The 13,991-nt window shown below is 40.0% G+C and overlaps 1 protein-coding gene across 1 annotated transcript in view; it reads right to left on the bottom strand.

Annotated features, from left to right (window-relative positions):
• The window catches only part of kcnb2 (potassium channel, voltage gated Shab related subfamily B, member 2), a 118,226-nt gene extending 108,282 nt beyond the window's left edge, over window positions 1-9,944 (bottom strand). The window contains exon 1 of the mRNA XM_002937071.4: window positions 9,459-9,944. The gene's annotated coding sequence lies outside the window, so the exon portion shown is untranslated. The remainder of the gene's footprint in view (window positions 1-9,458) is intronic.
• Between the last annotated feature and the right edge of the window lie 4,047 nt (window positions 9,945-13,991).

The raw sequence follows: 13,991 nt of genomic DNA, 5'->3' as shown, positions 1-13,991 counted from the left end.
TTGTATTTTTTTAGTTGTAATATTAGTGTGTTGGCGCCATCTCAGTGCATTGTGCCTGAGTCTGAGCTTTCAGAAGGAGCCAGCGCTACACATTAGAACTGCTTTCAGGTAACCTATTGTTTCTCCTACTCCCATGTAACTGGAGGAGTCCCAAATCGGACTTGGATTTCTTACTATTGAGTGCTATTCTGACATCTACTTGAAGCTGCTATCTTGCTACCTTCCCATTGTTCTGCTAATCGGCTGCTGTGGAGGGGGGGTTTCATCACTCCAACTTGCAGCTCAGCAGTAAAGTGTGACTGAAGTTTATCAGAGCACAGGCCACATGACTGTGGCACCCTGGGAAATGAAGAATATGGCCAACCCCATGTGAAATTTCAAAATGAAATATAAAAAAATCTGTTTCCGTTTTTGAAAAAACAGATTTCAATGCAGGATTTTGCTGGAGATGCTCCATTAACTGATGGTTTTTGAAAGATACATGTTTTCCCATGACAGTATTCCTTTAACCTTCTCTTTATCGATACTGTTTAGCATTTTGTGTAGTACTGGACTTTATTGATCTAATGGACCTAAATATTAATCTCACCTTTTAATTTCTCAGTTTATAAACTGAAATATCTGCATATTAAAAAATTAAAAAAGAGAAAACAGGCTGATTTATACATTTGAATAAAACTGACATAATTTAATATAAAATACTGGTAATTTGGCACTGGAAAACATAAGTACACTCATCAAAATGTAATTCATTAATTATTTGCAGAATGTCTACCACAGGGCACTTTGTTTATTGTGTTGGGTAAAAAAAAAGTCTGATCAATAAACCTGCACAGTGGCTATTCCTGTCCTCCCACCGGGACATATTATAAACCTCTTCTTTAGTGACCCTTGGTGTGATAGATATTACAGTACTGACAGTAAATTCTATTGCTCTGCATGACTATTTCTTTTCCAGAGATATATTATGTAACTTATCTTTAGGTCCCCATTCTTTCACTAATGATTGATGGCTGAGAATGATGTACATTCAAGTCCAACATGAAACTGAGAGACCTGCAATTTGATCACCCCTCAGCAGCGTAATTAAAGTAGTAATATTATGCTTTACAAAGGGTATCTTTTCTCTCCAGAACTAATATGCAGAGTTATATAATGAGCACTTGCCTCTGTAACTGTGTGACTGTTTGTAAGTTGTGTTGAGTGCATAGAGCTGTGATATTACTGTATATCTGTACAATACTGCTATGCAATCACAGATGTTACTTATGTTCAGCTTTCCTGTTCTTCTTCTTCCCCCAGGTTAGTGGTGGTGGATCAAGGTTATTTAGAACCCTGGATATTTGGAACACGGTACTCAAAAAAGATTGCAATGAGTGGGGAACTTCAAGGGCGTTTTCCTTCTTTCTATAGCACTGTTCTGTATCCAGTAAAGAGAATAAATGATCAAGGACACAAAATGCATTTTGTTGTCCTTTGAATGAAGGTGTATGGAGCATTTTTGTACATCCACTGTAATTCCTCTTTGGCAAAAGCCTAGTCGTGATGTAATATTTAAATAAACAGAAATGATTACCCTTTTCTATATATAATGGCAATAATTGTAACTGTAAATCCTGGCCCTTATAACTATATAACTGAATATAGTTACATGAGGATTAACAGAAGGGCCATAACAGTGGTGCAAAATAGTATATTATGAACCTTACTTCGGCATTTATAAGATATAAATGGTATATGAATAGTTATCTATGTAAAACTCAGGGTAGATATCTTGGTTTAACCCTTAGACATTGTGTGATCTGATATAAAGAAACATGAAAGGGAATTGGGCCCAGCAATTTAGAAGTGCGGGCCGGCCCGATAACTGCAAGTTGGGCGGGTTCGGGCCAACCTTCGGCACATCACTTGCGGGTCGTGGGTGGATTCGGGTTGAGCTCTTCTGCTCACCCGCCCACGACCTAACACTGCCAGTCTCCTCTTCCAGCTTGTGAATTTATAGGCACGCCCCTGCGATGCCCCGCCCCTTTTGTGACATCACTGCTTGGCACGTTGGGCACGGGTCTATAAATAGAGGGAAGAAGCTGGGTCGGGTAGGGTTTGGGTTGGCAAGGGGCAGGTTAGGGTCAGGTGCGCATGTATCCAAACAAGAGGAAAGTGCCCCTGTGCTGTTTTCGTCAAGTGTTCATGTTTTATGGTCATGGCTGCCCAGCGTACCATAGAGAAAAGAGTAACTGGTATGAACATCTACCTACTTGTAACAATGTATTTTGCTGGACTGGGCTTCAGTGATAGCATCTAACAGGGAGGGGCTGGTAATAAATGAGGCATTATGCTGGGCAGTGGCAGAGCAAAATATTAAAATTACACTTATTAAGTCCAGATGCAACCCTTAAAGGAAAACTATACCCCCATGTATACACCCAATGTAGGTCTCTATAAAAAATATATTGCATAAACAAGCTCATATGTAAAACCATGTTTCATCTAAATAAACCATTTTCGTAAAAATGTACTTTTTCAGTAGTATGTGGCTATGTGCTATTGGGTAATCCTAAATATAAAACTGCCATTTTAAGCATTAAGGGCCGCCTCCTGGGATCATATGATTCACAGTGCACACAAACAAGCCAAGGCACACATACATGCTAGGCCCCATCAGCCAATTAATGGAAGGAGTTCTGCCTTTTACTCCCACACTACTTCCTGTTACAGTTAGAGCTGCATTATTTCCTGTCAGCTGATCTCTGAGGGAGCACACAGCCCATCACTAAATGGCGGCTCAAGGGAAAGGATGTAAAAGGGCAATATTTACTAATATATATTTACTCCAGTTTGGTGAGATTCTTTAATAGGTCACTTAATATAATATAAACTATCTGTTGGTTAAGTATTCGTTCTGGAGGTATTGTTTCCCTTTAAAATCTAAGTCTTGTATATTGCCTTTCGATTTCTTGCACATTCCTATATTAAGACTGTTTCCCTATGCTGCTCCTACAGTTGTGTTATAGCTATAATGAAGGATCTACACCAAGCCTTTAATTCCAAACTAAGACAAGAAAGTGTGTTATATCATGTCACCTGTCATTACTTTTCTGCCTAGCCCTAGTAGATTGTAGGAAAATTTAGAATTGGGTACCCTTTCATCCATCTACCGTATATCTTGAGGTAATCTCTAAATATACTTATTCATTGAGTCATATGAGAATGTTATTATGACTGATGAAACTTATAAAGGATATTGTCTAGTCAGGGTAGGCGAAAACACTTGCCATAAGAATTCAGACAAGGCTGACCTAGGTTTTTTTATGGGGCATCTTACCTGGTGTACTTAGATTGGGGAGCTTTAGTGTAAAAGTAACTGGATAGTATAGGGTGAAAACGAGAATGTGCCACACATGCAATCTCAAGCTGTTTTTTCAGCTGTTTTATCTTGCAGAAATACGTTATCTACTGTATATCCACACTGTATTTTAAACAGTAGTAAGTAGCTACAGTGCTCCTCCATATAGCAAGCGCTTAACCCCTTACTATATAGCCCTTGTTATCTGGTAGGCCAACTTGGTACTAATAGAGATTTACAGTAATGGAATGCTATTATCCAGAAACCCATTATCCAGAAAGCTCAGAATTAGAGGAAGCCCATCTCCCATAGACTCCATTATAAGCAAAGAATTCCAATTTTTAAAAACAACTGATTTAAAAACATCATCCCAACTAAGATATGTATTGTACAGGTGTGGGATCTGTTATTCAGAAACCTCTATCACCCATAGACTCAACTTTAAACAAATAATTCAAATTTTAAAAAATGTTTTCCTAATAATAAAACAGTACCTTATACTTGAACCCAACTAAAATATAATTAATCCTTATTGGAGGCAAAACAATTCTATTGGGTTTAGTTAATGTTTAAATGATTTTTAAGTTGACTTGAGGTATGGTGATCCAAATTACAAAAGATCCGGAAAACCCCAGGTCCCCTGCATTCTGGATAACAGATCCCATACCTGTATATGATTGTGTTTTAGTCTTCTCAAAATACAGGTATTTAAAGCAATAGAGAGGAAGCTATTGTCAAACTGGCACAAGTGAAATGCCCAGCCTTACAAACATTCCCAGCAAATATTATCATAATGATGGCAGAATGGCAAGAAAATGAATTGCAAAATTCCACAAAGTATCTCACTGGTGCCAGAGGTCTGTGCGCAGAGCCCACATTTATATTAATGGCACTTAGAGAGAGTTTCAAAATATTCCAAACATACTGGAATTGGCTGGAGGCAAAGTCACATTAGTACTGTCAGCTTTCTCATCCAGAGGGATACATGCCACTGGGTCAGTTCACTATTCATTTACAGCTACGGCTTTCCAGGATGTTAATGCTAGCTGGGAAACCCGGCTGGGATAATAATAATATAATACAGGATAGTGAATGTAGAAATACCGCTATTTTAGAAACTGCAATTATATGTCTTCTGCAATGCATTTCGGGACATTAGGACATTTTAATGCATCATATATTGCTATTGGGTATTTCTAGAGGTCCTGCAAGGATTCAGTATTCCGCATGTTTTTTCAGAATTCATATTCGGCTGTCTGGAGAACTAAATTCTAACCATTAATGTCATGTGCAGATGTCATATGTCAGCAGATGTTAGTGTAAATTTATATTTTAGATAATTTTTGGAAGGATTTTGCCCAAATTTCAATATGAAAATTAGTGATAGTAGAATTTTCCATACAGTTGCATAGCCACTGCAGAACTTAATGGCTGATATGGGTCACATTCACTGTAACCAGTCCTGCTGAAGGCAATTGGCCAATCAGTTATAAACATACGACATGGGCAATGACATCTGCAACATCATTTTATAGCCTCCTGTTTAGATCCACTGTCGCTAATTAAATTCACACACAATATTTAAACACAACATATACTGAATTATATTCTTCCAGTTAAAAATTGTTTATCTGCCCTCTCCCAATTAAATATACAGAGGGAGTTCCACATAATTCCATAAACTCAACAATATACTGAGGACCTTATACAAACTGTAAGAGCAGCATCCCTATGTCTGGAGTTACATGCAGTTTTCATTAAGCTGTCTTTTTATATAACATGCCGAACATGTTACGTATAAAATGCCATGTCACTTACTGGATGGGTCCCCTACTATGTTGGTTGGTAGCCCCAGATTCAGTTTCCAGAGAGGAAGACCTTGCACTCCTGATCTGGATTTTATTCTAAATTTGCAGGTTGTGTAACTTGGGAACAAGGTCAGTGATGCAGGGTATCTACCTCATTAATAATTGTTCTCCATGGCAGTGACTCAACTCAAATCAGAGAAGCAGATCCCGCGGGGTGGACTGGGGAACATGGGGATTTTTATGTGAGCGAGCAGGGCCAAGTGAGTTTACTCTGTGCCGGGCCCCTCCGAAGTTTTTCTTTGCAGGGGGGCCCACGCAGAGTAGTTACGCCACTGCTCCATGGCCTCTTGTTTATAGCCTTTATGCCCTGTATGTCTTTGGCTAGCGATTTCAAACTGAGTAAACTTTATAGATTAAGGAATGTGCATATATATATCCTGTATGTATATATGCTGTGGTTATAGTATAAATATTGTTTATTTTATACAGTTTCTACATCCCCAGTGTGAAAATTTATGAGCCTTATGTAACAGCCTGAAATGACCAAAGTCCTTAAATGTGACCAATTAATGTTAAGTGAATGTATTTTTTATAGGCATATATTTGTTAAATGAGCCTAATTTGGGGGTTTGACTATCTGCCCCAAGTAAATGCATTGAGTTTGTATGCTTTGCTTGTGTCTACGTGGATTTCTTCTGGGTACTCTGGTTTAGTCCCACACTTCAGGCAGGTTAACTGATTACTGATAATACTGACCATAATGTGTGCAAAAGGAATAGGGATATGAGACTGTAAGCTCCTCAGGGGCAGGCACTGATGTGGATGATACATTAAGACTCATTTAAGCCTGCAAGAGCAGTGAGCAAAGTGTGTTTTCCCCTTTTTTTTTAGAATTCCACCATTAAGGGGTTTCCTTAATGGAGAAGGATCTAGGGGTTTTTGTTGATAACAAGTTGTCTAATGCCAGGCAGTGTCATTCTGTGGCTACTAAAGCAAATAAAGTGCTGTCTTGTATAAAAAAGGGCATTGACTCAAGGGATGAGAACATAATTTTGCCCCTTTATAGGTCCCTGGTAAGGCCTCACCTTGAGTATGCGGTGCAGTTTTGGGCTCCAGTCCTTAAGAAGGATATTAATGAGCTGGAGAGAGTGCAGAGACGTGCAACTAAACTGGTTAAGGGGATGGAAGATTTAAACTATGAGGTGAGACTGTCGAGGTTGGGGTTGTTTTCTCTGGAAAAGAGGCGCTTGCGAGGGGACATGATTACTCTGTACAAGTACATTAGAGGGGATTATAGGCAGATGGGGGATGTTCTTTTTTCCCATAAAAACAATCAGCGCACCAGAGGTCACCCCTTTAGATTAGAGGAAAGGAGCTTCCATTTGAAGCAGCGTAGGTGGTTTTTCACGGTGAGGGCAGTGAGGTTGGGGAATGCCCTTCCTAGTGATGTGGTAATGGCAGGTTCTGTTAATGCCTTTAAGAGGGGCCTGGATGAGTTCTTGATCAATCAGAATATCCAAGGCTATTGTGATACTAATATCTACAGTTAGTACTAGTGGTTGTATTTATAGTTTATGTATGTGAGTGTATAGATTGGTAGGTGTGGGTTAGGTGTGCTGGTTTTACTTGGATGGGTTGAACTTGATGGACACTGGTCTTTTTTCAACCCTATGTAACTATGTAACTATCATTGCAGCCGAAATGGGGATGTGCTTGACACAGTTGTGCATTGTCTATTACAGTTGCATGCAGCTTACCAAAATTAATGCAACTGCACATATATTTCCCCTGGCATAATATCCACTGTTTGGCATGCAAGTGACATCTATGTCTGATTTTTCAGGTGCAAGTGTGCTATGCCTAAGGCACCTTTGGGCACTCAGAGAATGTTGAAGCTACCCCAGATGCTGTTGTTCTGACTTTTCCTCCCATACAAATAAAATAAAAAGAAATGATTTCTTAACACCCACCACCCACAACAAAATTGTCAGCCCCAATAATATTGTATATTAAAAGTATAACAAAAACTTCTAAAATATAATTCCATTAATTACTTTAATAGAAAGATTGTCCTACCACCCTTAAAAGCTCTACTGCCTTAGCAAACTTTTTTCGATTGTTGCCCATAGCCTTGTATGAGACTGGGAATCCCGGACCAGTCATTTTTTTGCCTCATCTGAGAAACAAATCCTAAAGGTTTGAGCAATGATTAACTATCAATACTGATGGATACTGAATCAACCGATCTAAAAAAAACATGTGGTTTAATCAAATGTGAACAGATCAAACTTCAATAAATCTGCATCTTAGTGTCTACATAAAATATTACTTATAAACTATTAATATTATAAGCATGTTTATTAAGCATGACATATGTAGTAGGATAGACACCTCATGCCTCCCCCCAGTGTAGTTTGTTCAGGACACAAAGGCCCAGCAACAGCAAAAAATGATACATGAAAGGATTAGCACTCTCTAATGGTGGACATATATTCATCCTATGATCAGATGACTAGGACTATGACTATTCATGTATGTGCATTAGGCCTTGAAGACAAAATTGTAGAATTTGTACTCCCTTCTGCAAGTAACAGTATGATTTGTATTTAATGGCTTATTTTAACTTTTATTCCTTTTTTTGTAATAATTTGGAATACACCAAAAGAAATGTCTGCGGCTTTTTCATGCACAGTTCAACAACTGCACAATTTTATTACAAGAGCATCAGCACTTATTGTATATAGAAAGTATATATATATATAGGTGCTTAATTTCAGTGCTAGACACACTGTCCCAAAGGCAATGAGCAGTGCACATGAAACAGAGAGGCCAAGAATCTACAGCACTGCCCGTTAGATACTTCACCATCTGCACCAGGTAAGTGGTTAAAAAACATCATTTTTTTGAGTAGTCACTTTATACCCTCTTTCTGGGGTTTTTGTTGCTGCTGCACACAACTCATGCTGTGATCCCCAGACTGACAGCATTACAATGCTAATAAATGGCCACAACACTCGGGGTTCAGTTTTTGGCCCTTTGGCAGTTGCTTTTATAAGCACCTTATTTACAGAATTGGAAAAAAAGCTGGAATCCACCTTACATTGTATAACCACACAGAAAAACCACAGGATGAGATTCTTACAGCTTAAATGTTATGTAAGTTGATTTGCTTGGATTACACCAGCAACAGGGATGTATATCCATGTGTATAAATGGTTAAGTGTATTTACTGTACTTATAACCATGCACACATGTCCTGCCATATCACTGATTACACCCAATATGATGTCCAAATATTCCATATTGTGCCAAATGTACAGTAACTGCTCCCTATCACATCAGATCAGTAAGCAGTGGAATACAATACGACAGGAGGGAGGAGAACGTTTCCCAGGCATTTAAACTGAAGCTCATGAATTGTAGTGTGATCACTGTTACAGCTGCATATATAGACACAGGGATATAGCAGCAATACTTATGTGGTTTGTAAATAGATTTACCCATAGGAAACTTAACGCAACTTGTAGATTGAGCAAGTTTATGGTTTGGCCCCGGCATTTCAAGGGCCCCTTTGGAGCAAAATTGCAACTGTGTAGCATATACATTAAGGATATCCTACATGCAGCCCCCCCCAGCAGTTGTTTAACAACAACCCTGAGCATCCCCTTTGGCACCTGATGTCTGGGATGCTGAGAGTTGTAGTTTAAAACAGGTGAAGGAGGGTTGCAGGTTGGACCTACCCGACCACCATTCATTTTTACCCATCAGATAGAGGACCTTGACTTTGGTGCCCCAGGGGCCCGGTGATCTCTAACTGCAGCGCTGCTCCTTCAACAAAGTGATTAAACTACTATTCTATATATCTAGTACCTACAGGGATATCTCCAGGGAAGCAAATGATGGTCCTCCAGCTATAACCCCCAGTAAACCCTTACTACTGTGAAAGGCCATTGGATGTTGGGTACATGAGGCTGGAGGGAAGCAATTTAAATGTGCAACTCTGATTCTGCCTGGTTTATTGTTTACATACACAACCACACCTACTGTACAAAGGAAGACAATAAAAAGAACATTCACTTTTTGAGAGGAGTATAAACAGGCTAAGCATTAGCAGGAAAAACATTAAATGTCTACTAAACCATCCCAGGTACAATGCCCTTTGGACCAGTCTCCTTGGTACCCTGTAGGTCCATCCACCTGATGCCATATGACTCTTCCTGATCAAACCTCCTTTGAAAGTAATCCCAAGGTTAGCAGAGATTATCCATTCCCCCATTAGGACTCAGGGAAAGACCTCATCCTCTTACCTTGTTTAATGTGATCTCTTCCAGTGGAAGGTAGGCTCATTCCTTCACCAACACTTGGGTGCTCCTGTTAGAGGGGATGCGGGTGAAGCCCCTGTTCGGTGAGAGATAGTCCCATGCCTTGTTTGACCCAGTTCTACAGCAGAATATGGAAAGAAGGGAAAAGTAGCAGAAAAGCCATGAAGCAGCGACTTGACAGCTAGTGGGACCGCTAGGAAGGGGCGATTGAGCTGTGCGGAGCAGAGAGCATCCTGAGGCTGCTGCGATAGGCTGGGCTGTGGCAGGGAACTGCAGCCCCACTCACACACTCACACACACTAACACACACACTAACACACACTCAGGCCTGGAGCTGCCAGAGAGGCTCTAGAGGTGACAGCTAATTGGATTGGGCTGCGCATCACCAAGGGCAGCAGCAGCAACAGATCGGCCACTGCTCTTCCCCACAGCCAAGAAATCCCGAGCAGCGACAGCAGCAGCAGCAACAGCACAAGCAGGAGAGGAGGGGGTGGAGGAGGGGGGTCGGGGGAAGCCTATTCTGAGAACAGCTTTTAACCCCTGCATAGACGTGCGCTTCTATTTTTGCCTAATCCCAGACAGCCTGTGTCATGCCACCTAGGGCACTGAGAGTGAATATATTGCTGATGCATTTATCCTACCACATTTTATTTCACCTTTTAGTTTGGGTTTGGCTTCATTTTGGACGGGTTAATTCCAACAGTTAATTTAAGTGTAGTATTCATTTTCTGTATTTATTGGGTGGGGGTCCAACACTTTTCATTGTAGTTGACCCACTATAGTGGAGCAAAAAGAGGGCAAGCACTCAGGGCCCAGCACCCTGAGGGGTTGAGCAGAGAAGCAGTTGTAGGTAGAAAGTGTGGGGGTAACAGGTGTAAGTAAGATAGCACCAGTGACACAGTGCATCTAATGTCTATAGACAGCCCTGGTCAAATGCTATATACTACACACCTGAGTGCTACTTATATTACAATGATATTGCCATACTGATGAGGCTGGGAGAAATAAAGATCACTTAGGGGCCACATTTAGCTTTGGGGCCTTCTCTATATTACCGGAAACTGTCTTGGCTTGTCTGTGAAGCCTTGAGAGCAGTGCTTGTTAGCCTGTGAGTACCACAAAATACAGCTGCATTAGTACTTTGATCAGGGTACAATGTGATTTATTTAAATGAATACGAACACACAAGCTATAATAACAAGGATCAAAGACTACAGCTTGTGATGTCCAGCATCACCAAAATCACCCATCCCTTATTCCTACCTCTATAACACATCTAAAGCCCCAGCAGGAGAGCTTGCTAGTAGTGCACGGGTTAATAACTACTCTAGGTCAATGCAAGACAGAGCAAATAAGGTAGATAGTAGTCAGTAGTCTATAGATCATAAGCGGTTAAGGGGTTAAGGTGAATTTGCCTTTATTTCTTGCTTTCCGCTCCCTCTGCCTCGGTTGTTATGGTTCCCCAGTGTAGGACGTGTTAGTGCTATTAGCATACAGAGAAGGCAAATGCTGGCATGGCGGACAGCCTGCTCTTCTATAAATAAGAGAGGGTCACACACACACACATGCTGTCACACATACACAGTCACACACACACAAGAAAGCATCCCCTGTGAGTTGCCAGGGGGGACCCGATACAGCAGAAGGACAGTAATACAATACCAGCAGCTCCTCCTTTTGCCATCATCCAAGAGAGGAGAGTGAATATATGGTTATGGGAAGCTAAAATTAGACTGCTTGTAGTATATAATAATATATACATATAATGTAAAATATTGGGGTTTATGTTTTGGGGAAATAAGCCTCCCAAGCATTCAATATTATTGTTCCGTTTGACCACCCTATCTTTATTGGGAATCTAACAATGGACAGGCTTTGGTTGTCAGGAGATTTTAAGAGTTGTAGTTAAGTAGCTGGAGCTATACAGGTTAAATATCCTTGCTTTAGTACTATATGTGGGTGTCCTTAAATAACAAACATAGGACTCTGGGGAATATATATGTATAATGATGTGCAGGGTGGGGAAGTTGCCAGTGGTTACCCAAGGCCAAGGCTCTGTTATGTTTCCCAGCTTATAAGGAGCTGCACTGGCAAAAGGAGGAATCCCAAAGATCAAACTGCCAGGAAAGCCCTGTGTGCTCACATTTATCAAGGAGCGTGTCTCAGCAGCGTCACTGAATAACTCCCAGCGTAACCCTGCCTTCCTCCTATCATCCGGCACCAGCTGCATGCTAGAGCTGTCACACTGCATTATATTTATAGTCATTAATATTGTACAATTGTGTTTATAGAGGCACATCTAAGGACTTTTAAACTAAGTGTATTCCAAGCCAGGAATCTCTTAACCCTTTAAAGGGCAGTTATCCTGATTTATATGCTTTTCTAAACCTATGATTTAGCCTGTTGACCCTTCAGTGCTATTCAGCTGCAATCATCTGATTCTAAATAAGTCCCTTTTAAGTATATACTGTACATATATGCGCTATCCTATTAGTTGCTGGAATACTGTGTGGTGAATAGGAGTGAAATGTCATATGTTTGAAATGGGAGGGGTGCCAGACAATGAATACAGGTGAAACAGAATACCCCTAAATGTATTCAACTGGCTTTGCCATTCATGTAAATGCCATATTTGCATGGGCTTTTCTCTGACGCACCAGGTGTTGTTTTGCCCAGCTTAACATATTACCTTAAATTTAGTTTCTCCCCAATACTAAAAATAAAGCACCTTTATAAATGAACACTGTTCGCACTGCCACCAAGAACACCACTCCATTCTGCAGAGCACTGTTAGTACTTGCATGAGCATCACCCCTCTCAACACCTAGCATCATTGTCACCCACCTCTGTTGCTGATGTATCTTACCACACATAGATTGTTGCCATAGAGACGCATCTGTTCTGATGATGGATCATAGGCTATGTATAAAGTACATTCTACATTTATTGGGTGGACCGCTACAAAATGGCACAACTTATGACTATTTTAATTCAATGTCATCTTAATAATTACCCCTACATACCCCTACCCCTTATTCACAATAATTTAGAGATTTGAAATTAGGGTTTGCACGTAAACAACTGGGATTTAAAAATGGTCACAATTTAATGTATCTGTTAACAGAATAGATGACTCTTTTTAGAGCAAACAGATCCCTATTAGTGGCCAGTGATCACTGCTCGATTACTGTAAGTGGCAGTAACCAATCACTGCCAATGGTCAGGTATCTTTAGCTGTTGGCAGTAAGTGCTGACTGCCTGGTGTCAGTATGTAGGCTTGTGAAGGAGCATAGCTGCGCCATTACATTTATATTAAGTGCTCATAAGTATTCGTGTTAGATTAGAGACTGGAAATTGGGGTGCTTTGCCGCTTTTATACTGTGAGTGAGGATCCATTTAGGGGCAGAACGAACAATGTATGCGGCTTGCAACAACATTAATTGCTATGTTTCTACCTGCAAAGCTAGGGCCTCTGATCTAGTTTAAGTTCGACAGTCCTCCGCATGCTGCTTTGCCCCTGATGGCTGTAGAAAGACTCCCAGTACAGTTTGGATGTGATGGAGAACTTTTACATTTCCAGGCATTTCCTTGCTGCCATGAGTTTTCTAAGCAGGTAAAACAAGCATCCTGGGAAAAATGATACCAGGTTTCCAAACAGAGCACTTCACACTCCATTCATGCACGAGGCCTAGTATAATGATGCTGGACAGCTTTACACTCAAATTAATACATTCACCAAGCTTTACAGTGATATTGGATAACTACTAAAAAAACAATTTCTCATCTGAATAATATAGTATCTCTACCTGGTCATTCTAAATAATAACAGTGGCCCCTATTTATATGATATGATATATGATATAATGATACTGGATGTTCCTGAAATGATGCACACTATTCCTTATAATTATACTGCTGTCTAAACACTGAGAATGGAACATGCCTCGTGCTAATTTACTAAATTAGGCATGCTCAAATTACAGTTGATTGAGTTTAATAGCTTACTAGATATTAGATATTACAGCTGTGAAGCATTTTATTACATTAACATTTATGAAATAATTATCAGAAACAACCCAATAAACTTCTAGTTTTACTTCTCTCTCTCTTTCTCCTAGACAATACATTTCACTAAATATAAATCATTAAATGAAGCCTGGGATACGCCTACAATAACGAAGTTATCATTCCTCTGAGGAGGGTTCAATCTATTAAACAGCTGCCATATAGGTTAATTTCCATAAACAGGTGTAATCACTATGAAAACAAAGAGATCAGCTCAATAGTCAATAAGGTTGAAGTCCATTAGAGAGAGTCTGTATAAGCTGGTGATTAATGGGTATGATAATATCTTCACATATACTTCCAAGGATAAGAATCTAGAGAAGAACTTTATTACAGATATACAAGTTGCCAGAATGAGTGGAATGCTGCACTCCTTTTCCTGGTGCCCAATGACTGACAGCTGAAAGTTTATTTTAGTTGGCACACTATCATTAAATGATAATGGTAATTAAA

Source organism: Xenopus tropicalis, chromosome 6, assembly GCF_000004195.4.
Source record: "Xenopus tropicalis strain Nigerian chromosome 6, UCB_Xtro_10.0, whole genome shotgun sequence".
Classification (NCBI taxonomy): domain Eukaryota; kingdom Metazoa; phylum Chordata; class Amphibia; order Anura; family Pipidae; genus Xenopus; species Xenopus tropicalis.
The sequence above is the reverse complement of the archived record's forward strand: the minus strand, read 5'-3'. Positions and strand labels throughout refer to the sequence as shown.